At 38.8% G+C, this 27,457-nt stretch overlaps 1 pseudogene; it reads left to right on the top strand.

Moving 5' to 3' along the window:
* The window catches only part of LOC107664536 (centrosomal protein of 112 kDa-like), a 155,870-nt pseudogene that overhangs the window by 29,025 nt on the left and 99,388 nt on the right, over nucleotides 1-27,457 (top strand).

The following is a 27,457-nucleotide window of genomic DNA, read 5'->3' as shown; positions in this document are numbered from 1 at the left end:
AGAATCAAAGTTACGCCTTCTTTCTTTGCGTGAACATTTGGGCGGTGTTATGCAAATCTTCCCACACAGTGACGTCGACATGTGGGGGCGTGTTTGAACGAGGCGTTTTTGGAGGGTGTGGAGGAGTCTTAACTTTTATAAAGAATATCTCTTTGGGTTTGAGACTTTAATCTTTGCAACTTTAGGGATCTTATCTATTCACGAACAGCTTGTAACACTCCAAAGAGAAAAGAAAACTTGAAATCGCATCATATGACCCCTTTAAGACTTGGCTTCAAGGAGCCAACAAAAGCTGAACCTTGTAAACAGACGTGTAGTAAAGCATGGACCACACTCACAAACAAAGAGGCTTTTTCTTACGACTCAGGAAGAGCACCGTTTGTGATTTGATGTCTTGTTTTTGGCCTCTCCGCAGTCAATGGCAGGTATTTGTTAGAGCCAAATTACTCAAGAGGCTGTTAGTCTTCATTTTTTTGGTCTTTGACCTAGTTATGAATTACCCCCCAAAATCACAAAACACGCTTTTCATTTTCATGTAATATAATTCTACCTGACAACATGCTAATCATTTATTGAGAGAATTATTTAGTCTAATTAATCTTTATTAATGATGACGTGATGTGGATGTGGAATGTCACATCTTCCAGTTTTTATTTTATTTTATTTTATTAACTTCTAAACTTTTAAACATCACTCCCTAACCATGGTAAAATCACTCAAACCCATTACCTTTACTGGCTTTCTGCTGTAATACACTTCACCTTAACTTATGCAACACAAAGATGTTGTATCATTTCTTGTTTTCATACCCATTGTTGTGTATTATTGTTTTTATTTATGTATTTATTGAGTCAAGAAGAGTGGTGCCGTTCGGGGCAGCCTGGGGTGCAAGCAGACAGAGAGATGCCCCGCGGCCAGGCCTGAATGTTTGTGTCTGCCTCCCTCTCTCCCTTGTAGTTCAAAGCCTGCTGCGAGAGTCCCAGGTCATCCGACAGACCAAAGAGAAACAGATCAGCGAGCTGAAGAAAATGTCTGATCAAAGTGCTGAATCTCTGAAAAACGAATGGGAGAAGAAGGTAAGGAAGGGTTGAAAAGGCTCAAGTTTCCACAGGCCCGTCCCTCTAGCAGCCAGAGCTTTGAATGCTGGACACTCACTGAGTTTAGAGCTCAGCCAATCCCGTCTGAGTATGAGAAAGAATCCCAAAAATCCATCTTCTCTGAGTGCTCAGTAGATGTGTATGTTTATTGCAGAGATAGAAAAGAAAAGCTCAAGGTTTTCCCAGAGAATACGGCCCTGCCATTCTACAGGCTTTTGGTTGAAGGGTATCTTGCTTCAGGCCTTATAAAACATTCTCTTTGTTCTCTGTCTGTAAACATAATATTCTGTAGGATTCATGTTCAGGGCTCAACATTAAGGATGGCCAGATGGCAGTGTGATCATCTGTTTTTATGTCGTGCAAACTTTTAGTATGTTTTTTTTTTTTTATTCATAATTAAATATTCTTATTCCAAAAAGTGGAAAGGATTGTAAAGGAGGAGAAAAAAGTAAAAATTGGAAAGGAGTGAAGCAGTCTGATCCATCATGTAGTTTATGTGTGTTTCTTCTATCCTTTAATATTACGTAAAACTGAAATACTGGCCAGTCGTGAGAGCAGAAACAAAAAACAAACTTATTGTTGTGCCCTGAAGTTATAAATATTAAAATTTCAGAGTCTTGAAAAGTTTATATTTTATTGAGCTATGTTGTATGATTGGTTCCTCCTCTCTGGTAGTTGCATGCCGCGGTGGCAGAGATGGAACAAGAAAAGTTTGAGCTGCAGAAGAAGCACACAGACAACATCCAGGAGCTGCTGGAGGACAGCAACCAACGACTCGCCAAGATTGAGGCTGAGTAAAGCAGCCAGACACAGGGCCACTGTGAGTACATTCACACATACTTCAGCTAGGGATGCAACAACACAGTTCAAGTATTGTTGTTCAGTTACAGTGCAGCCCACGGTTCAATACATACCTTGGTTTTTTTAACCACGGATTTAGGTTTGGTTCTGTTCTGATGGCTTGGCACATCAGTGGGGTTTTTTTTGGGGTGATTTGCAATTTTTAAAACAAATTACCAAAAAAAAAAAAAACAACAACTCCTGTACACTGTAGAAAAACATGGATTATCATAGGTCTACTTCAAATTTCTTTTTGAGAGAAGTATTATTTTCCCTATTTTTACCCACAATAGGATGAAATGGTCAGTATTGACCTCTATAAACACATGTAATGTCTGTTTCATTCATACTGGAAGCTGGAGGGTGCCCTTACGCAGAAACTACACATGTGCATCACAGAAGTAATAGAACTCATGACGTTCCAGGAAATCCCTAATATGGACAAAGGCATTGCAATCGCTGGAACTCAGGGGTGTCAGACTCAATTCCTGCAGGTTTTGTTCCAATCCTGCTCCAACACACATACCATGTAGTTTTCAAATAAGCCTGAAGGACTTGATTGGATCAGGTGTGTTTAATTAGGGTTAAATCTTAACTCTGCAGGGCCTTCCAGGAATTGAGTTTGATACCCCTGCTGTAACTGAATGAAAAGAAGAAACGCTTGAACTGATCAAATATGAAGACAATAAACACACGACTGTAACACTATATGGTTTATCTGTGTTCTTCAAGCCGTTTTCATAATAATTAAGTATATTTGTAGTCCATTGCTAATTGACATAGCCTTTATTACAGAATAGAATATATTGTCTGCCTCATTCTGTGATAAGCCACATCAGATCACAAAAGGAAGTTATTTCAAACATCCAACTGATGTTGTGGAGTAAAAACATGTTATAATGTTCTATTTTGTTGGATGACAGGTTTAGAAACGCTTTTTATTGCAAGTCATTACAAGGGAAGATGTTTGGCATGTGTTGCTTTTTCAGATGTACGTTATAAGCAGAGGGGGGAGGCGTTTCCTCATCAAAGCATGTAGACTCACGGGCACATCCAAGCAGAGCCAATTCGAAGAGAAATAAAACGCACAGAAATTATTTAAATGCAAAACCGAGAGGAAAAAAAAACACAATTCACAAGCCCATATTGAACTGTGCATGTCGTACCGTACAGTTCAATATTATATTGAGACTTGTGGCATCCCTTCAGCACTGTTCATGCCTCATGTTCTTGTGTAGCTTCTAGATACATGTGCTCAATTTCACACGTTGTTGCGTTCTGAAATGTGTTAGAATGGAAGTCGAAATGTTATGCAAATACTAGTGGCATTCTCAGTGATGAAGCAAGGGGGCATCAGCATAGTCTTTCTTCAATGACTTTCTCTTTCAAGTCGGCTACTGTCATGGTGGAACAACAGGCAAGCCTATGTCCAGAATCAAATCACTCATAATCACTAAAAAAAAAACATTACTCACTTCAGTTCATCGTGATCTTACAGAGTTCTGCTGTACTCTTGTGAAAATGTACGTTATAATCACTGAAGCTGTCTACACTGCACAATGAGAGTCTTATTTACATTGCATCTACACTTTTGTTTGATATAATGAGAGGATACACAAGCAAGTAGAACAAAGCACTAAACGAAAACTCCAGCATTTTGAGCAGTAAGTGGAACTTAAACACCTCTGATTGGTCATTGTATTCAAGAGATCAACAGACGTGTGATTGGCTACAATGCTCAACACTATTATATACTATTATTACTGCTTCAATTGAGGGTGCTCTTGCTTTAGTTTGATGGTGCACCTGCGGAGCAACAGTTCGAACAGTTTGACATGTTTACAGCTGCTGACCTGGACAGCAACACATCTGGTTTAATGGCATATACATTTGAAGAAAACTCTGTTGCCCCCTTGAGTACTGAGGTTTGTTACTGCCACAGCACCATAGGAAGACACCCTTGTAACACATTGGACAAGCATTTGTGTGCATTGTGTAGAGTAGCTTTCTTTGTTTTTGTCTTTTCTCCTCTTCTCTCACCTTGTAAACTTGTGTGTACATTCAGGGTGTGCCTGAAACAAAGCATGCCTTAGAGCCTTTGATTGAAGCCACCCCACTAGAGGGACCGAAGCACTGCGGTGCTCTGAGATGAGCTGGGACGCGCGTCCGTCCGTGGAACAGGCCTAATGAGTTTTGCTTGTTACAAATTAGCATTCAGCGGCTGTCATACAGGTAAGGGCACACACTGAGATGGCCGGCCGCGGTCTGTCAGCAGGGCTGAATTTAAGAGACTTCAAATGCATGCCGACCCCACAGAGTAAGACCCTTCTTTAATAATTAAACACAGCACATTTCCAGGCAGGGCCCCAGATGAAAGGCCCTTCTGTCATTGGAAATTAGGTTCTCCCGTTCTGTTGGTTTAGGCTGACCTCGCCAACCTCTCCACCCATAACCCCCCCTCCTCTTGTCTTACCTCTTCTCTCCTCATAGGCTGCTGTTGTCAATATGTCAGCTGAGGTGAGATGCTGGGTGTTGTTTCTACTTTGCGTTTGATGTCTCAATACTCCAGCCTTTGAAAGCCTTTGTTTATCTTTCGTTCTTTCATCATTCTTTTGTGCAGCACGCTCTGGTGTTATCCTGATTTCTCAAAAAAGCTTTTCAAAGCTATGTGGAGTCACATCGTCCACATTTCATATCTTCTGGACGGGTGAGATCGGAGCACCAACGGGTGCTTGTCTGTTTACCTGTGGCTTCTTGCATGGGAGCGTGTCAAAAGTCGGCACAGCCTTTCTTCTGCTTATTATTCCTAACATTCATTGATGGCTTGATCGGCAAGTTTTGAAGCGTGCAACGGTGGTGCCAATGTCAGTCCTCAAGATACATATTAATCACAGTCAGGGCTCAATGGAGATTGATGACTTCAAATGCACTGATGTCATAGCACAGACTGTACCTGAGAGACGTGAAGACCAGCCAGTCTAAGTGATTCTGAGTGCATCCATTTGTACAACCTCCATTTGTCCAAAACAATCAAACTACACTCCTAAAAATAAAGGTTCTATATTGGCGTCTAACCTTTAACGTTCAAGGAACCATTCCATTGCACAAAAGGTGCTTTACAGTGCATATTGTCATTGTTGTTGTTGTTACTTGAAAGGTTCTTTTGAGAACCAAAAACAACCTTGTGGAACTTATATTTTAGGAGTGTATGCCCTATGATCATTACATTATGATCACTTGATATACAAAAAGGAAAGCATGGTAGCACTTTATTTTACAGTCCTGTTACTCATGGACATACTATGTTCTTATTTGAGTAATTACAATAACTAGGTAAAAACTAGGTACTTACCCTGAACCTACCCCTAAACCTAACCCTACCTAACCTAACCTTTACCTAACCCTAGTTACCTTATATTACCAGTACTTTCTTATGTAGGTACACTGTAAGTACATGTAAGCACACGTACTGTAAAATAAAGTGCAACTGAAAGCATTTATAACATTGGTATAAGATATAAAAAAAAAAGAAGAGTTGAAATTAAACATTAAAATAACGGGGTGTTTCAAGCTTAGAGCTGCCCAGTGTAGACACTGTTAGACCTAGAAAAATGATACATATCTATACAGATACAAATGCATAACATGTATAACAAATATATGTGGCCCCCGTCGTACATGTTTAAAATGTGATCTAGCGTTACCATTGTGATATTAAATCTCAGTACTCATGGGGCAGATCAACACATCAACCACATGTGACGACTCCGGGCTGGACTCCGCTTCGTCCACGGTGAAAGCCGATCCGGCGATACACAGCGCAAAGTTGTTGTATTTCCTCAGCAACCAGCACGGATCAGCTCCAGGCATGACGAAGCAGATATCGTCCTCTTTTGGAAGGCCAAACAAAGTAGTTTCGCTTTCACAATGAATCACACAGCGCCTTCACGACATGGCGGTGGCAACAACAATACTACAGCGAGAATAAAAGTTTTACGCCTTCTTTCTTTGCGTGAACATTTGGGCGGCGTTATGCAAATCTTCCCACATTGTGATGTAGATATGTGGGAGCGTGTTAGAACGAGCCGTTTTAGGTAGGCGTGGCTGACTCTTAACTTTTATAAAGAATATCTCTTTGGATTTGAGACTTTAGTCTTTGCAACTTTACAGATCTTCTTTATGCACCAAGAGCTTGTAACACTCCAAAGAGAAAGGAAAAATTGAAATTGCATCATATGACCCCTTTAAATCAGTTTAAAATGTTTACTTAAATGTTTTTTTTCTTAGCCTTATGAAATTAGAAGAGAAGTGATCAATTTACTACACACAGCTTACCCCACATCTTGTGACACATTTTACCCAGCAGCTACTATTTTAGTAAATACTTAATTCAGTAATAAGCCAGATCTTTAACATTTAAAATTATTGGTAACACTTTATTTTACAGTGTCTTTGTTGCAAATGTTACATGTACTTACTATAGTAATAACAGTAAATTAGGCATAATTAATATGCAACTAACCCTTAACCAAACCCTAACCCTATAGTCTTCATGTTGGAAATTGATATTACTCACTACCTAAATGTACAATTACAGTAGGATGCGTAGCTATGCGGATTGTTGAATGGCTCAGGCTGTGACCAGACGTTTTTATGTGCCATCGGGTCAGTGTATTAATTAGCAGCGTGCGTCATAGCACAAGCCCTACTCTTTCAGATCATGCCACATTTCACACTGGGAGTTAACGAAGGCCTATTTTCCAGTGTTTTGACACTGATGCTGCCATCAGAAAGCTGTACTTTTCATCACTGGCCACTTTCATCATCTCAGCTGTGTATCTTCAATCAATAATCTGTCATCATTCATATCAGCCTGCATTCCATCCGCCACGCACGGGACAGTGGCCTCCATTAACAATGAGACACGGGCGTGTGTGTGTGTGTGTGCGTGTGTGTGTCTGAGCCCTGCTCATGCAGGCTGTCTGGTTTTGGTTTAACAGCTCTTGCTGTCCCATGGAAAGTTTTCCCCTTCCTGTATTTTGTCAGATATGGATGTCTCATTTTCAAATGAAGACCATGCTAGATGTTCTTTGAGGACTGAGCCATGCTTTGCTGCTAATCTGCTTCACATGCCTTTTTCATATTCATTCCCAGCATGCTCTGGGTTGTGCTAAAGTACAGAGGCCCACAGGTGCATCAGATTTGAGGCTGTTTGAAAGATGATCTCCAATGAACTTTGAAGGTGGATGAGGATGGTGTGGTGGCCATAAATGCGGTTAGAAAGCTGTTTAAGCTCACTGTTACTGAACTTTTCAACTTTCACTATCACATCTACAGAAGAATTCCCTATTCAGGAGATGTTCACTGCCTTTCTCTGCTGTCTCTTTGTAGTGGAAATCAGTGTTGGGAAGCTACTGTGAAGCTGTAGTTTGTCGAGATACAAGCTACACATAATTTAAAGTAGTTCAACTACACTCAAAGCTACTCTTTTGAAAAAGTTATGAGCTACAATACCGGTAAAAAGTTTGGAATAATTAAGATATTTTAATGCTTTTGAAAGAAGTATCTTATGCTCAATAAGGTTGCAGTATATATGATCTAAAATACAGTAAAATGTGAAAAATTATCACAAATTATAATAACTGTTTTTTATTTATTTATATATATTTAAAAATGTAATTTATTCCTGTGATGGCAAAGCTCAATTTTTAGCAGCCATTACTCCAGTGTCACATGATCCTTCAGAAATAATTCTAATATGCTGATTTGCTGCTCTAGAAACATTTCTTATTACCAGTGTTGAAAACAATTTTTGCTGCTTAATATTTTTGTGGAAACAGTGATACATACCATTTAGAAGTTTGGGTTTTGAGTTTGTTTCTTAACTGATGAACTTTGCAACATTGACACTGAACTGATTTAAATCAACTTTGCAACATTAACACTGTTATTTTTGTCTGCTTTGAAACAGCCTTATTGTGTAAAGCACAATGCATTAACCCTTTCCCCATCAGCATTTTAAGTTGCTAGCCAGCGCCAGCATTTTTGATCATTTCCACAAAATTTCAGGGCCCACAGAATATTTTGTTGTATGAATACAATTACATGCAGTATACCAAAAGAAAGAGCAGAGCCTCTGCTTTTAAACAAAGCAAACTGTTTTATTATAGCTTCATGCTTTATTTTTTAATCAACACTTCTATGTGGGTAAGTTTCATTAAAAAGCAACATTTTGGACAGAAAGCTGAGGAAAATCTTGGTTAAAGACTATTGTTAAAGAAAAGTTTTGTTAAAGACCATGTCCAAATCGGATTTAGAACATAGATTGCGTAGATTGTGTCCATCAACACCCTCAAGGCTTGCAGTCATATGTAGTTTCTGCTTTTTCTTCACTTGTTTTTGGATCCAGAGATTCCGTACCATTTCAGAAAATGCATAATAGCGCCCCCTACCATATAACAGTGAAAACATTGATTGCCATTGACGAAAGAGTTAACAAAAATGTTTTGCAGCACTGTGTGAACTTTTTGAACCATAAACCATTCTACAATACTTCCTCAGTCTCTTTCTCTTATCTTACTTTTTCTGTTTGGTTCCTCTAGGAGCAGATGTTGCATGAGCTGGAGACACGGGTGAAGCAGCTCTCGGTGGAGGTGGAGAACGGGAACCTGCTCCGGCAGAAGGTCACTCAGGAGAAAGCTGAGTTAGAGATTCATATCGCCTCCATCAGCGCTGAGCTTCAAGAGGCCAACCACAGGTACAGGAAATCCACCTGATCAGCCCAGAAAAGCTTGGATACGACTGATCGCAGCTGCAGAGATTTGATGTAAAATCATAGCTCTGCTCCAAAACAGATGTACGGCATCATAAACACACCTGACTTGAAGGCTTTTCTAAATACTCGGCAATGTTGCATATATCCTTCACATATAATGCAGTCCCACAATGGATTGCAATTAGCTCCGTGAAATTAATTCTGTGTAAATAGAGTGAAGAGATTGGAGCTACTGTGTTTCAAGAAAAAGTTGTTTGTATGATTTAGGAGCGTATCCCTGCAGAGGGAGATGGAGCAGATGAGAGACCAGCATGAAGACGCGCTGCAGAAACTTCAGGAGCATGCCCTCTCTGCAGCCAAGGCATGCATCTTCACTCACCTCTCACACCTACACATGCTTTACTCACTCTTATTCCCTGTGATAATTGACTGCTTCATTTTTTATTGAGCCGAGTGCATTGCTTTAATTGAATTAACTTGATATACAAACTTAGGACAGATTCCTGATATATTAGCTCTGTTACAAACCCTGCCTCACTTTCTGCTGTTTACATCGACAGCTACTTTCTATTGCAGCATCCTAACCCAAATGAAGTGACTGAACTCAATTATTGATCAGTTGTTTCCACCCAAATATTACTACTCGCATGAAGTGCAGAACAGAGTAAAGTTAAACTCACAGTTGATTCCTACAATATGAATTTAACACTAGACTGTATTAGGACTTCTAAGATATTCTAACAACCACAAAAATGCAGAAATATTGGGGATTTTTCTGTCCTAAAAAGTCTAAGTTTGTTTATAATTGACTCTTGGATAGTGCACTGAGCTTGTCAAAATGCATTCTGAGACTGATGTGCCAAATAAAGTTTATTCGACTGTGCTATTAGTGTAGTTCTTTTAAATTAAAAATAAGAAGAATGTACTTTCAGTCTACTTTTTATGTACTGAAGGGCCTTTGCATCAGGTGGATGTTTGTGATGGAAATACTGTCTAGGAAGGCAGTCTGCTAGGTTTTGGAACTGAGCTAATCTCAGTTTTTCTGATGTCAGAGATTGTCTTAAAGGCTATGGTTTCATAGCATATTATGAATGTAGTTTGTGTTGTTGTCAGGCATGAGAGGTGATTGAAGATTTGGAACAGACTGGGATTCACCTCAAACAGCAGATACAGGAAGCTGAAAACAGGAGACAGAAACAGCTCAGGGTCAGTCGCTCACACTTTTTTACACCCTTCCATACTGACAGTAAGGCCGCTAGACAGAGGATGTTCATACTGCACTTTGCCCTCGTTATTGGGGGGATTCACAATTTGAAACACAGTAACAAGCATCTGGCTGCTGTATTTTGCAGATTGCCAATCCACTGACTTCAGTTCCATTGATAGTCATTGCATCACATCACTGCTCATTTGCAGAATGTTAAAAAACCAAATCAGATTTTGGTGCCAACTCTAACCATTTCCTTCGTCGCACAATTCGTCGCACAATTCATGCAAGTCTGTCAGTGGGAACGGCCCATCAATTCAACATGAAATCAAAGTTTACCCTGGTCGTCCTGGTGCATGTTATTCTAGAGAAAACAAATATTTGTGTTTATGATCTTTTTATCAATACATAATAACTTGCTTGCTTTCCTTATCATCAGACCCTCTGATTTTTCAATCCCTCCCATCCAACCAGTTATTTTTCACTATTCAATGAATTCCCTGTGTGTGAAATCTAGCCCCACCTTTTTTTTGTTGTTGTTGAAAATTCTATTTAAATCAGAAATATGCCATATTACAGAAGTAACAATTATTTATAATTGGGCTGCCAAATAATAACTGCTCAAAACATGAAAACATTTTGTTTTGATTTATGTATTTATTTACAGCACCAAGAGAAGTAGATGCAGCAAGAGATAACAGACCTGCAAAACATCACTGACAAAAAGGTAATTCATTTATTCACAAACACAATATTATATTTAACCCATATCATGTTTTTAATAATTTAATAAACAGTAGCCAATAGGGATGTAACGATTAACCGCGAGCCGGTCGAAAATCGATTTAAATATGTGCCGATTCAAATCGGTTGAGATGCCAAACAAATCACGATACAGTTGGAGTAGGAGTTTATATGAATCATGTCTGACTTGTTTGATTTGGGGTTTGTTTTAAAATTTCAATTTAGTTTTGTCATATTTCAATTTCACGAAGAAACGTGCAGCAATAGCCTAATAAAATGGTCAAAGACTCCAGTTTTTTTGCTTCAGACTATGATTCCATCCAGCTGGAGGATATCAAACATGTTTGATATTTTTAGCCGATTTTAGAACACGTTGTTTTCATGTGTCACATGTCTCCTAGCAACAAGGCACACGTTTCCGCATGAGTTTGTTGTGATTGGAATGACTTGAAAGTCTGGTTGTGTGTGATCCTCAATTGTGTGGTGTATGATGGACAGTTTTCCATTGTCACTATTTACAATAAGTAAGTGTCGGTAAGTGTATGATGCCTAGTGTTTTAAAAATCTGTTCAGATTTTAAAAGTCGTGTAGTGTATTCCAGCCTTTAGTTCACTTTGATTATTGTGAACATTTGAGACTGTAATATTTAGTGCTGATTACAAGGCCCTGTTTCCACCTGGTATTAAGATTTTCATTGTTTTCAGTGATCTGATCTCAAGTGGTCAGGTGAGATGCATTACCATTTATATTATTAACATGCATTTCAAACGTGTATCCTTTGACCACTTTTGGGTGGCGAGTAGGCGGAGCTTCACAGGACACATTCAGGACACTTAGTGTTTCCGCTGTAAATGTGATGTGGTCACATGCATTTTTGTCTACCCCCGTATATAAATTCTGTGATCTGATCACAAAACATTTTAGACCCTGTTTACACCTGTATTTAGCACTGATCACTTGTAATCGGATCACCAAAAATGCCAGGTGGAAACAGAGACCAGTTGCTGTTTGTCAAAGCACAGCCTCATGAGGGTCTCAAGTATTTTCCCAAATGAAAGGGGGGCATAACTGGACAGTCATAGTCCGACCTGATCGCCCCGCTAATTATGAGACTTAATATAAGCTGCTGCCAAGCGGCTCCCTTTCAAAAGTCTTCAAAGCTTCAGAACTGTCATAAAAAGGCTGCTTTAATAATTGGGCCGACACAATCAGGTGAAGATAAGTTTTAAGATCAGTCTCAGACACCTGGCTGCTGCCTGCCGCCCCACCTTCAAAGGGCCGGTCCGGTCATAAAACAGGACGGTGAGGCGGATTTCTGTCAAGGGCACATCTGCAAAGCAGAGGCCGTATACACCTGCAGGCCAGCCGTCTGCCAGCGGCTGCTCACGGCTGACCTCTGACCTTTAGAAAATTAGATCAGCTCTGTTTAGTTACGCTGAAGGGCGGGAGCTGATAAAGCGTGTTGAGTGATTGACACTTCTGCTGTCCTGTCAGAGCTGCAGATGCTTCAGGCCGAGCTGGAAAAGGAACGAGCCGACAGCAAGAGGAAGATGAGCAAGATGGAGGACTCACTCAGGTACGTGCGGCTTATCGGTACGTGCGGCTTATCTGAGTGACACCAAATTCATTAGTACAGTCTTCTCTTTTAAAAGTACACTACAGTCAATTTTACAATACAAGATTTTTTTTTTTACGTTAATGTACACATTAGTATTCTGTTCACTTTACTCAACTTGAAATCAAAAATTGACATTTTTCACTCTATTAATACATGTTGTCATTGTCAAAATTTTGTCATGCATGGTGCATGTTATTCATTTCACACATATTTTTAATGGGATAAAATAAAAATAAATGTAATAAATATAATAATAATAATAATAATAAACTTGGACACAAAATTGTTTATCTCAAACAACTTTTCTTTTTCACTAACTTTACTTTTTCATTAAGTTAAATGCTGCTTCCTGTTCTCAAGTACCGCATACAGCTATATATTGTAGTGTTATTTTAGTATCAATGAGATACTATTATAGTTTTTATCAATGATTTGAATCCATTTTTAGTTTTACATTTTCATTTTACTTAGTGTTAGGGGTTGTGTGTGTGTGTGTGTGTGTGTGTGTGTGTGTGTGTCTTTTTTAGTAGTTTTTGTCTTTGTTGTTGTCCATGCGTCACTTTGGTTTTTCCTCCTTTCAAGTCATCTTAAAAAAAGTGTTGAAAATTAGCAGTCTTTCATGTTAAATTTAATCTTCATATTACAACAATAAAAACATTTTATTTATAAAAAGCATCAGCAGCAACACTAAAAAGCAAAATAAATGTAGAATGTCTAATGTTTTCAAATGGAGAAAATAAAAAAAAGACAGGAGTCATCTTCATTTTAAACTAGTTTTAGTTGGTTTATAAGCTGTTTAATAGACTAAAGAGTGAAGAATAATTCACTGGATAATGTTAATTCACTGAATAATATTCTCTGGAATATTGGAATATAACAAACAAAACATCGTATTTTATTGCATTTCTCAACTGGTATGTTATATCAGAATTACTAATGTTTTTGTCGTTCTAAATTATGAAATGTGTGCTGACAAAGCGCTGTTTATTTATGCATTTACACAGAACTATACTCAAACTGTGATCGCACGTGGAGATAATAAATAATTAATTTCCATAGAGTTGTATTCACGAAACTAATGATGAGCATATAAACAAAAGAGAGATAATTAAATTCAGCGCTTTTATTTCCAACATGCGCTCATTCATGGCTGTATTATTTAATTCATGCAAAGTTACGTCTTTATTGGGACAGGACTTGACGGATTAGTTTTAGCCGACTCCGACTTCACGTGACTAATGATGAGCATACAGACAACAGAGAGAGAATTAAATACAACGCTTTTATTTCCAACATGCGCTCATTCATGACTATATATTATTTAATTCAGGCAAAGTTACATCTTTATTAGGACAGGACTTGACAGATTATTTTACGTGACTCAGTGAGTTTCTTAGAGACAAGCTGCATAAACTAGTTACATTTCAGGCATTTATGTAATACATCTAATATGTGCATTAATGGCTGTTATGTTATATAAAGTTTACTAATTACAGCAAAGCAAGTAAGTATGCTTTACCTATGCACGCCGTTGTTGTTGTCTCCTCTCCCCTCAGACGCCGTGCTGCAATGGCGATCCTGCGTGCAATTCTCAAAACACCCACAAGATGGCACCGTTTATCGGTAAATCCGATATTACAAAACCGATAACCGATTATGGTAAAATGCTTAAATATCGGGAAAAATATCGGTAAATCAATATATCGGTCGATCTCTAATATATATATATAATATATATGTTATTTCAGTTAAGGTTTATTATATTTCAAATAACTTCTGTTTTGTTTTGTTTTAATTTTAGTTTCAGTTTTAGTTAACTATAATAACCCAGGTACACTGTTACAATAAACCTTGCATAAAATGTTTTAATATAGTTATTTATTATACTGTTATTTGGATACACAAATGCTGCTTCCCATTTGAGTGTCCAAGGGCAATATTTGGTCAGTCTTGCCTCCCCGACTGCTCTGGAGCCATAATATCCAGCAGTGCTCCAGTATTGTTGTGTGCTAGCCGAGACCATTAAAATGTGAACAATGCTGTGGTCTGGACTGGATTATGGGGCTGTGGAAGAGGCTCTGCTCTAAGTCCTGTTTTGGGAAGGCCATCTCCTGGCCCACAGCAGAGTCCTTAGATGTGGAGCAAGTGTGGGGTTACTGCCTGTGCTCCCGGAGCCCGTTCCCAACCGCAGGAATGCAGCGGGAGATGTGGAAGTGGTTAGGATGGCGTTTTGAGGAAGCTCGCAGGGTTTGTGTGCCGGGTGGAATCACACACTTCAGGTTAGACGCCGTTCGAGTACGTCTGGCCTCGCTTTTTCACTGTCACTCACGGAAAATCAGCAAAACTCCCCTGATAAGCTGCGTGCCATGTTCAATTTACCCACCAGGCGCAGATGTGAGATTATTTACAGTGTCTAAACATTGGTGGAAAACCTCCCATTTATGTTGAAGAATGACATCAGGCTGGACCCGACCCACCGATGAGCTCATTATTTGCTGTTTGTTTGTTTGGCCCTTGTCCTGGTGCATCACACACTCTTGGCAATTACTGTACGTGTTTAATTAGATTTCAGTCATTAACTCTGCCAGTGGACATGTGACATCATCATCTCCTGGAGCACAAGACCTGGTTCTTAATTAACAGTTTTTACAGGAAAACATTTCCATGACACACTTTCTGATTTTTTTTCCCATCGCTTTGTTCCAGTATAACTTAAAATGTGTTTTCATCAACACATTTTTGGAAAAGAAGGCAAAAGAGGAAGGGTACCGCAGAATATGTGCCTATCTCTAGGCAAGGGTCGGCTTGTTTCTTTTCTCTGAGGAACCGCATCAGGGACAGAAATGAACTATTCCATTAAGGGGCATTTTTAACCTTTCTAAAGGCAATTTTTATAATTACATGTATTTATACTACAATTGTGTAATGATGCGAAATTACATGAAATTGAATTGAAATGATATTACATTTTAAATAGCCTACATAATGTATGTTCTGTAAATTATCAAATGAATAAACAGGAACTCATTACAGTGTAGGGCTGCAATTGACAAAACGAATTATTGTTAATTATTGCCCTTGATATTGTAGCTCAGTAATGATTATGAAAACAATTCTGTCAATTAACAGAATGCATTTAAAAAAAACATATTTGAGAAAAAAAACTTTCAAATTAAACAAAACACATCTGTCAGGAGGGCATGGCGTTTTAAGCCACTGTGACATTAGACTTCTATGCACACTGCAACGGTCGTAACATATAACACATCCAAAATGTAAAAAACATGCAATCTATTCCACTTTACAGTGCAATCCTTCAGATTTAAAGTTAGCGTTCTTTTAATTTAGCTCAGAGGGCACGCCATGATGTATCAGTCTTCTATTGGCCATACGTCTTCATGTGCTATGAATTCGCAGGGCAGATTTCACTAAAACTAAACTTTGGAAGGCAGCAAAATTCATGTGAGCGTACATTCCTGTCTCCTCCATTCTCATACATAAGAATGAAAGTCAATGGAATATAAAATGTAGTGTGTAATGTAAAGGCTTAAGAGTTAGTTTGAAGCACTTAATATAAAGCACGTCTCATGTTTAGGACTTGGATTGTGCACTTTTTCTCACATCAGCTCACTCTGTGCCCTTTGTTGTTTTTCAGATGCATTTGCAACATCAAAGTATAACCATATTCCAATATTGTCTCATCCTGGGGGGAGAGACACGTACCAATTTTGTTTTTCCCTTTTACACTATACTACAGCACAATGTGAGTTACATTTTATATAAATATAGATGATGCATTCACTATTTTATATCATATTTAAAATAACCACATTGATCTAACATAGAGGTTCCTACAATATGTTATTCCTTTGCATCAAAATTAAAACATGACTTCTTGATATATAGACAAACATATGAAATCTTACAGCAGTTTATTGTTGGCTCTTTTAAAAAAAAAAAAAAAAAAAAACTAAAATGGGACAACTATTAAGCAAAAGAAATCAGGTCTGGCTGTCATTGACACATATGTAATTTAAAAACGTTCCAGGACGTTTTGCATGTCTTGTTCCGTATAGCACAACACTTCCTTTCATCTGCTGAATTGTGATTTTTTTTTTCTCCGACGTTGCTTTAAAGTGTCGAGATGAAATGAGTGCCGTTATCTGACGTACGCGTGCACCAGACACACACGACTTAGGATGAATAAATTAGCCCCGCATTAGCAATGAACAACACAGATGCCCATTTGTGTCAATAGGCAAGCGCATTTACACTGCAGCGCTCATCGAGCTAATTAAACAGTCATTGGGCTAACGAGCACCCAGGATCCCCGATCTGCTACCTACCTGCCGTTCAGGGTCTTTTGGCTGCTTTAAAGTCAGCACATAACTTCAAACGGCCAGCCAGCACACACATCAAGAGAGCACCGCCTGATAGCGGAGATCAGAGGATGAGCGGAGAAATTTAAACGAGATGAAACCGCATAAAGTGCTGGCTGCTCACAGCATTATATGCAGGCTGGCATGTTGGACACACTTTCATGTGCATATGTTTTACAGAGAGGCTGTGAAAATGTATGTAATATTTAGCATAATGCATAATTTTTGCTTGTATTTTTTATAAAGTATTTATACTTCTGTCATTTTTGCATACCCTTTTGATATGCGCATGCGAATTTAAACATGTATGCATGTAGACACAAGCAGCTGGTGAGCTGTTTGTTTGTCTGAGCCCCCTTCCCATCAAAAGAACCACCCCCTTCCCAATGCAAATGAGAATTGGTGCATTGTTTAACTTTCTGTTGCTATGGCAATACCATAGTGAGCTACCACGCTTGGAAAAACACAAAGTTGGCTGTTTGTGATCAGTGTGTTTGTCTGATCATCAGAGGAAATGCATATACATGATGAACCGTTGTGCTCTGAATGTTCAAACTGGTCTTGGTTTTATTTTGACGAAGGTGATACAAGAACTTCTTGGAGCTGAATGCCTTTGAAAACCCTTTCTTGTCCCTTCCTGCTGCTTTTATTTACCCATAGCGTCTTTTTTAATCATTCCCAGTCAAGTTAGTGAACTCAGGATTATTTCCATCCATGCTTGGATTTGCATAGAGAGATGCTTGTTTGCTTTGCATCTATCTCTGTTTAAGCACACGTTGCGCAAGACAGCAGCGTCACCTAAACAGCCCAATTCAGTTCCCATCACTGCAAATGACAGTGCAGTAGACCGTTTGACTTAAAATGTGGCATGACTGTCAGTGTACACTCGCATGAGGAGAGTGCCACAGGGGTATGTGCTTGGCCCTGCTGTGTTGTCCCATGTCTGCAGCTGCGGATCTCTTTGAGTTTAGGCTGCAGACCAGTCCGGCTCTGGTGGGGGAGGAAGGGAAGGGGGCACATCCCTGGGGATTCAGAGGCCAACATCAAACGGACTAATCACTGCAGTCCCGCTGGATCAAACGGAGGATAAGAATAGGCAAGAAAATAAACCAGCTGGCCCTAAACTCTGTTCCTCATTTTGAAGACGATAGTGTTGCATTCCCTAGATTAAGCGCAGATTAAACTCATCATTTGAATTTGCACAAATCTCCTCTCCTATCAAAACTTGATTTTGTTGAGCTCCAACAGACATAGAAGAGCCTCATTTGGATTTGCATATGTATTTTTGTTGTTCTGCTCCAGTTGATGCTCCAAGCAAGGGAGAGTCAGGGAGTTAGGTTGTGTTTGCAGTGGCGTACTACTCTTACTATTTTTGCATTATGCATAGTGCAGTATATGAACTTTGTTTTGCATGTCTGGATGGCCTACTACATTCAGAGCACACTGCATGCACACTCACATCTGATGTGCCAAGCAAATGATATCAACCAAATTTTTTAACCAAAAGTTACTGCTGAAAGAAAAATTAATACGATATTGGGTTAAAAATACAGATATTATTGCTATTTCATGAGTGATGTCAACACAAGCAATAGAGATTGGCCTTATTGCAAATGCACAGTGATGTAGTAAAGCTCATGTAATCTGCTGCCTGGTTCAGATGGCTATATCTGTCAGACTCTGTTCCATGTTTTGTCTGTGTCTTGCTCCCCAGGTGTTCCTTTCGCATGTTTAATTTGTCCCAGGTGTTCCCCATGATGGTTCATTGATCCCAGGTGTGTCTCGTCATCCCCTCCTCCTGTGTGTATTTAAAGTGTTCCCAGTCCCTAGTTCTCTGTCCGCTGTTGAACGTCTTCCTGTAAACGTCTTCCTGAGTTCGTCTCCCTTGGTTCATGCCAATAAAGTCCTGTCAACATATTCTCCAGCGTCTCCTCGTCCCTCGTGTGTGTGCAACGTGACAATATCAGTGCAACAATTGGTGACCTCCATTGATTTAATTGTTGTCAGTGTGAATGCTCCATTACACTTAAATATTCTACATTTCTGTTAAAAGACCTCTCTCTTTTTAAGTTGTGACTTTTTGATGTGGAGAGATTGTCCAGTCTAGAAAATTAAATAAAAAGTCCAGGAAGTTAAATAAAATTTAATTCCAGGCATATTTAAGCCACACTATCCCATGTGTGGTTTAAGGCTTTGTGATGAATGACAGTTACTAGTTGCGCTGTTGTAGAACATTGCACACATGTCTGATTATATGCCAGCATGCTTTAATGCATACACGGAATTGTGTCATTATTCAATTAAAGACAATAACAATAGATATATCATTAGCTATTGTAACTGTTAAGATCTCTTAATTTGTTTTTGCTTTCCAGACCATGAATTTGTGGGTGTTTCTTAAACTGTGCTATATAAAATTTCAACTTTTTGTTGTTGTTATATGAGAGTCATATTGAAACTATCTTTGAAACTCAGTGCCTTAATATTTTTTTATTTACTTTTCAAATAACTTTTCTGTAAACATCGTTTAATGTGACTATACTGTCTTATCTATATTAGTGCTTAAAACAATGCCGCTGTGAGTGAAATAAGCATAAACCATTTCAGTATTTATCAGATTATTTACATACATTTGTATACAGTTATTTACATTTTATAATGTCTCACTTGTAATGCTGTTTTCATCATAAAGAGATAATATTTTTATTTTGTATCATTTCATTTCATTTCATTTCAGAAAATGTGTGTGTTTGTTTATTTTGGTTTAGGATACATACAGTGCTAGCTATAGCAAGACAAAGACATCCGCCACTTTGTTCCAGAAATGTCTACAGTGTTATTTCCACCACAGAATGTGATCAAACATGATACTTATATGTTGATATGTTGACATAATTCTTCATTGTTAGTGGACAAACTATATAAACTATTGAGAACTTGAAGAGTTCATTTTCTAAAAGTCGCAAAATGGGTCAAACATGTCCATCGTTGAAGAAACATGCATGACCCTTCATCTCAGCATAAAGAGGAGTCAGTTCTTGAGTGCTGCCTGATTGAAAGCCTGTAGTATTGCTCTTGGCGGTAAACAGTTCGCATGTGTTGCTGTGTAGACGCTTTCATTTTTAAACTCTTGATCGTGGATAGGTGATTGAAATCTGATCTCAGCTTTGATCTGTTAAGTTGATTCAAATACATGCTTGTGCAACTCACCCAACGCCACAAAAACGCTGAATTTCAGAGAACTTACAGGCAAATGACGTTCTGCATATGTGGCAAGAACGCTCTTTTATTCCCATCATCTGTTTTAACTTGTTTGTAGTTATGTGAAAATTTTTTTCCTCTTCATTCTAACTTTGCATTGTTTATGAGTTATGGTCTGCATACATGTGTGTCTAACACATGCCTGATGTTCTGAAGCATTACTATAAATTAATGAATCCAAAGTGTCCAAAAACACATTGAGAGAAGGCCTTTCGGCGGGGATTCGTTCGCTGTTGCTAGGAGAGAAGCGGGAGGCGTGTCCTGTTGCATAGGAATTGAGAAAACAGCCCCGCTGGTCCGTGCATCTGAAAGCATTTAAATCGAACACAGTCAAACTTTCCACAGAGCATTACATGCATACCATCAGCCCCTGCTTCCTGCAGACACCTGCTCTTCCTGTAGGGGGCGTCATGCAGACACACTGATCATCTGGCACGGCAGGAATAACCTTTCAGTGCTAAGCTGAAAACTATGAACAAATTCCTCGTGTTTGGAATTTCCTCTGGAAGTTTTAAAGGGATGCAGATGTTGTTTTCTTGTATCATACGCAAACCACATCATTGAATAATCGCCCCACACTTAAAGCAGGAGGTTTATGGTGTGTGTCATTGAGTGTGTCTTTTGCACCAGGAATGACATTAATTAAGAGGCGTCCCTGAATGTAATCCCACCCAAGAGTAACACACTTCACTGTTTCAGCAGCACACACTCCCGGTGGTCCACACGGTCGCAACAATCAATGCTGGTGAACAACAACTGGTGCGTTTCTTATTTGGCTCGAATAAGTGATTGCATGTCTATTTGGGTCAATCCCAAATTTAAAAGAAAAAAAAACTTTTAGCAGTTTTTCAAAAACGGTTGCCAAATATTTTCTCACCATTAAAGCTTGTCGGAGCAAATATTTTTGAAAGCATGCAGGCAGTCTGAAAGAAGAAAAATGCATATCGCTGGCACACTGAGCTGCATGTTGATTTCATGATCCTGTACTTGGAGGCTATATGGCTGGGTTTGGGGTGGAATACTAGCTTACTGAATTTCAATCAGTAGTATGCTGCATTCTCGTGACCTCATCATGTATTTCAGTTAGAAAGTCCCATCCTGTTATCATCTGTCATCAGTTTTGCATTTTTGTAATCTAAATTTGTGTAAAAATGTTTCAACTTTTGTCAGTCAAATCAAATAATGAGTCAAGAAGGTGTTAAAAATCATGTCTGTAATTACTTTCATCTCTCACTATCCACCTTATTTTGCAATGCAGAAGTAAGCTTTGAATCTGCAAGACTTCCAGTTCATTAGCTGCTATAGGTAAATAGAAGAATAACAAAGTGCAATAAATGGTTAAACTGTTTGCACTGCACACCAATTAAAATAAAATTATAACAAATACCAATTTGCAATATAAAGAAGCATAACGGACTGTTTTTGTAAAAGTAAAATAACTTATAAATTTGTCAAGTTATACAAATGGCCTGCTCTTGTGTGAAAAATAAGGTGGATAGAAATATAATGTCAAGTCGAGCCCATTGCATTGTGGGATAATTTACCCAGCATAGTTTGATCTGTAGTATACTGCAAATCAAATGTAGACCACGTGGGTATTATATGCATCTAAAGAAAATTTGCACAGTATGCATTTTGTATTCTGCGGCTGTAGTATGTTATTCAGAATGTAGTCTGAAATTGCTGGAAGAATGATATATTTGTCATTGAACTTCCCACTCTACTAGAGATTGCATTACATTGGATATAAAATGACAAGCAAGAAAGTCACATCTCAATCAATAACTGGCCACCTCCTCAAAGCTCAGGCGGATATTTGACCATGAGCGCAGGGTGTTAAGACTGCATGCTCATGCAGCGGCTGCTGTTATTTTTGAACAGTGCGTATTTGTATGTCAGTCGTAAAGTGTGCAAGGCTGTTTCTGTGCGTTTCTGGCTCTCTGGGCACTGAGGAATGAGGCACTCCTCTTTTGAGGGCGCTGAAAATTTCAGCTTTGCATTTTCTCTCTGGCTTTAATGTGTTGCCTCTTTTTTGGGCCCCAGCTTTGATCTGGTGCTGGATGTGTTATCATTCCGTCATGATGAGCTCATGGAGTGGACAGCTTTTGGCTTCACACTGGTGTGGAGAGGTGTAATCCACCTGGAATCCATATGTCTCTCCTAGTGTGTTTATAGCCCACGTCCAGAGAGACAGAGTGTTGGCCAAGTGTGAGTCTAATATGAAGATGCTGCGTATATAATCTGGAGTTTGTACAGCTTTTTAGCCAGATGGTTTTCGTTCAGATGCTTGGTGACATATAGAATATTTATGATAATGTTTAATGGGACTGAATTTGTATTTAACGTGATTACAATTGATTAAAAATGTTAGAAATGGATAATTATATAACGTTTCCTTTCCACAGTTTTAAAGTGAATACGTTCGTTGACTTAAGACATAACACATAAGACACTCTTTTTCGCCACCTGCTGGTGTATTTATGTAATATGAAGAAATGGTCAAATCAAAATTTCCATCACTAGAACGACGACTCATCTCAACGCCTCTGATTGGCCATTGCATTCCTAAGCTCAACAGATATGTGTGTGATTGGTTAAAATGCGCAACACTGAAAAAACACCTCAAATGAAATATGGTGCAACATGAGCAGATCTTAATTTAATGCCGCAATCGACACTGTCTATTCATATTCACTTTGTTAGCAACAGACGTAATAGATTTAATTTGTTTGTGCAGGGGCATATTTGCTCCCCTAAGCAAAAATAAGCCTAAGGCTAAGCCTTCCCCAGCCTTACACACGCTCTGCCTATGGTGGTGGAGCAGTTATGAAATATTGCTCTTCTAAATACTTTCCAGCATTTCAGTAATACATATGCATGCAAATTACAACGAAATGCAAAAGTTACCCTACGGTCATAGGCGGAGCGTGTGTAAGGCTGGGGAAGGCTTAGCCTTGTCTTAACCCATGTCTGGTTCTTGCCTAAAAAGACGGGTTTATGATGTTTAATACATTTGGGTGCTTTTAGCCTTACCCTGGAGTTGGTTCACCCTCCGCCTATGCGTACGGTGTTCGGCAGTGGTAAAAAAAAAAAGAAATTTAAGCAGTGAATTTTGAATCGATTTCTTCTTGTAATTTGTAAACTGGATTCAGTAGGTAAAACAGTAGGAAATTCCGGCCGGGGAATTTTACGCGGGTGGTGGGAGAAAAACACAGACATTTTGGATTCGGACGGCAATAAAATCACTGACTAACCCCTGTAAATGCTGAAAAAAGCTTATGTCCCCATGAGAAACAATTACAATCCGAATTGAGCTTTTTAGCACAAACTGGGATTTGGGAAGTCTGATTCGTTTCAAAAGATTTTTTTTTTGTTTTTCATGACTCAAAAATTGAAGTCCCCACATGGCATTTTGCTTTACAGGGCATTTACAAATATCAAATACAAATGCAAATATAAAAGTTTGGTAACACTTTATTTTAAGGTGTCCTTGTTACACATGTTACATGTACTTACTATTATCATAACAATGAATTATGCATAATTACATACAAGTAACCCTAAGCCAACCCCTAATCCTTCAGTAGTTAAATGTATAATTACACTGTAACAAGGACAACTTAAAATAAAGTGTAACCAAAAGTTTTTATAAAAAGTATATTGCAGGTAAATATAGCTGATATATGTAATATTTATAATTTATTAAAATGTATTACATCTGGAAAAAAAGATAATAATAAAGTAATTTCAGAGCATATGTTAATATATTAAATATTTTCAAAAGGCTTTTTTTTTGTCTTTTCTTGTTTGTCTTCCCCAACACTCATGGGTTATTACACTTGTGTGTGTCACTAATTTGTCAGTGTAAATCTACAGCCTGTAGAGTAAATTCTTTGTTCTTTTTTGTATAGTCAGACAAAGTGTGTTTATTGTGGGATCCATCATGGGTCAGGTGGCGTGAAGGTCCCAAGCCCAGTTTTTTTGCAACCGTGGTTGCCAGAGACTGAAACTGAAAATGAATGGGTGCATTTGTGTGCATCTCTAGTCTTATTTACAGTCCAAGCTCCCCATCGAAGCATCCTGCTCTCCACATTGGAGGCGTCCTGTGGTTAAGGAGGTTTGGAAAATTGACCCTCCTGTCTGACTTGTGGCTAGTCGGAAGCACTGTTGCCCTTTCCTTAAATCCCTTCCTTCTGCTTTTCCCCCAAAAAATCCCCTTAAAGAGTGCAGGATGAGAATGATTTCCTCTGGTTTGACGGCACATCTTTAATTTGAGTCTGCTCGTCTTCCACTCTTCTCCGAGCACAAACCCCAGCCAAAGCCGACGGCCTCTGCGGAGCTGGCATTCCCCTTTCCCTGCCGCGTTGCTTTATTTGTCCTTCCTCATTCTGCCTTCTCATCTCACCCCTCTCTGTGACGGATGGTGACGGACTGTCTGCTCTTCTCTGCTTCCACTCCCTTGGTCAGCCTTTGTTGCATTCTCACAGCAGTGCACCTACATAGAAACCATAGAAACCATAAGATGAACCTTAGCCTTCTTGAAACTTGATGATGCTCGCTTATAGATCTTCTTGTAAACTGAAAGAAAAACATAGGTACTGGTTATTTTCTGCCAGGACATTAGTTTGCAGTCATTTTATTCTAGCCCTAAAACTAAACGCAGTGCGCAATTCAAAATATGGGGATACTGAATACAGAAAACATATTAACATTCATATTAACACCATATATTGCATTAACACAATACATTGGGCCCAGTTTTTAGGGACTTACTGTAGATCTGTGTAGTATACTGGCAAGTTTTTAGTGTTTTCGACCCACAGTCAGCCTCTGTTGCATTCAGAATGCACCTTCACAGCCATTAAACAGTACCTTCAAAACAAGGCAGTATTTAGTGTTACACATGTTGTTTATTACAGAATACACTATTTTTGTTTTGGTTTGGCCAGTGGTTCCCAGCTGGTTTTGCCACCACAACTTCAACACAATGAAGTACTTGGGGGCAGTCGTGGCCTAATGGTTAGAGAGTCAGACTTGTGACGAGTTTGAGTCTCAGGTCCGGCAGGGGTTGTAGGTGGGGGGATGACCAGTGCTGACCAGTGCTCTCTTCCACCCTCAATACCACGACTGAGGTGAGACCCTTGAGCAAGGCACCGAACCCCCAACTGCTCCCCGGGCGCCGCAGCAATATGGCTGCCCACTGCTCGGGTGTGTGTTCACTTGGATGGGTTAAACGCAGAGCACAAATGGCTACACATCACGTCACTTCACTTCACTTCACTTACTATACAAAAGTAAACAACTTAAAATCAGATGTTAAAATGTACTAAAATTATCTGTATTACCTTTGAACTGCAAAGGGCCACTGTGTAAAGTTATTAGACCAAATAGGAGGATGTAGAAAAAAAAAAAACAGATGCAACACAACAACTAAAGACCAACCAGTTGAGAACCACCAAGCCGCTGGAGCCTGTCCCAAGTGTTGCGGGCCGCAGGTCGGGGGAACATTCAATTCAATTCAAGTTTATTTGTATAGCAAAGCAACTTTACAGCAAATTACATTTCTACAATATTATATAACTGCAGTACAAGATTATGAGATGCATTATTTGAATGCTTGGCCAAAGAGATGTGTCTTTAATCTAGATTTAAACAGAGAGAGTGTGTCTGAACCCCGAACGTTATCAGGAAGGCTATTCCAGAGTTTGGGAGCCAAATGCGAAAAAGAGTTTTGCGACCTTAGGGAGCGTGATGGATTGTAGCGTGGTAGAAGACTAGTTAGGTAGACAGGAGCTAACCCATTAAGGGCCTTATAGGTAAGTAATAATATTTTGTAACTGATATGGAACATCCTAGACAGATGGACAGTAGTTGAGAACCACTGGTTGAAAATACCTAATGATAACATTTTGTTATCTATGAGGTGGTAATTTGCCTCATTGTAGATGTCTTACCCACCATAAAGCTCCTATGAATTCAGTCTGTGCATCAGTCTTAACCTTAAACGGTGCGACCAAAATGGTGAATGCTCCCATTTATAAACCATAATGGTGTCTACAAGGTAGAAGAACTAGTCACTTTTTATGCCACAACAATGCTTGAGGACACTAGGGATTGAAGCCAGACTTCATACGTCATCCCCTTGTCTTTATTTTGCAGTCTCTATGACAATCCATTTATGATATTTAAACAAACAAGGTAGTTAAAAGTCAGTGGCTCACACCATGTCTATATTGCAAAGAAAGAATGTACAAGAACATCATATGATGATTTTATCCATCAGGAATTGATTGGATGATGAATAGTGGTCTCTTTGGCAGGTGGTTAGAAGGGAGGGGTTAAAAAATAAGAGGGCTTGATGACGTCAACCAAAAAATAAAGTCGTTTCAGAGGCGAAGCAAGACGTTTTGTTTTCTTTGGAATAATGTTGACTGATTAATTATTTACAATAAAACCCAGAGCACATATGAAGAAAGTGAAAAGGAGCAGTTTTGGTTTCATGTTGAGTGTGTTTAAACAAATTTGTGATTGCTGTTATTGTAACACGAATAGGATCTTGTTGGTATTCTTCACCATAAAGACAGACGAAGAGAAATTAACCATTAACTAAACCCCTAACTCGCTAACTAACTAATCTTCTCTTCCTCACGATGAGCTGCTCCTTCTTCTCTGTGGAACGTCTCAAAATGTTCAGAGAGAGCTATTTTTGTGGCTTCCTTTTTCTTGTTTCTTTCTTGTTTAGATGCCTGTTTTTATTTTTCTTTCCTTCTTTCTGTGTTTTTTTGTCTGCTGGTTGCTCCACATCAGAGATGAGCAGAAGGCTCTTTTGTGTGTGCTCTGCCCTGAAGGCATTCATGTTGCAAGACAGATTAATAATTACAGACTACACAACAGTCAGGGAGAAACAATTTCTAGATCTTTTGATGTCAAACATGAGAGAGACCAAAATTACACAGAAAAGAGGCCATAGAAATAAAAAAAAAAATGTCTTTTTGCGTTTGTTTTTTATGCATATTTATAATGTTCTGTGTAAAAACAAATGCTATTATTGAAATTTTATGTTTTTCTTATGTTGTTATGGTAAATCATGATTTTACTAAATATTTTGCAAAAACAATTCCCCGCATTAAATGTCTTGTGTTGCAAAGCATTGCATGTCACATATTTTAATTCACATTTCCTCTTTATTATTGTTCAGTCAGTGGTTTTTTGGAGGGGGGGGATTTGTGGGTTAACTTGTTTGAGTAAGTACTAATATGTAGTTTCACGGGCCCTGATGAATTGTTCTTACAAAGAAAAGTAATTACCACAGTAATTACACTCGTTTGAGGGAGGGCGAGATGTGCCACACACATGGCCATAGAAATAAAAAAAAAAATGTCTTTTTGCGTTTGTTTTGTTTTTAATTTCCTCTTATTGTTATGCCTGCTTTGTGTGTGTACACTAAATGAGATGATAACTAAAGAAGGATGTCCTTCTCTTGAACTGATGAAGATGTTCATTTAGAGAAAGTGCTTTATACTGTGTATATATATA

Source organism: Sinocyclocheilus anshuiensis, unplaced genomic scaffold, assembly GCF_001515605.1.
Source record: "Sinocyclocheilus anshuiensis isolate Anshui unplaced genomic scaffold, SAMN03320099.WGS_v1.1 scaffold435, whole genome shotgun sequence".
Lineage (NCBI taxonomy): Eukaryota > Metazoa > Chordata > Actinopteri > Cypriniformes > Cyprinidae > Sinocyclocheilus > Sinocyclocheilus anshuiensis.
This window is presented reverse-complemented; position numbering and strand designations above follow the sequence as displayed.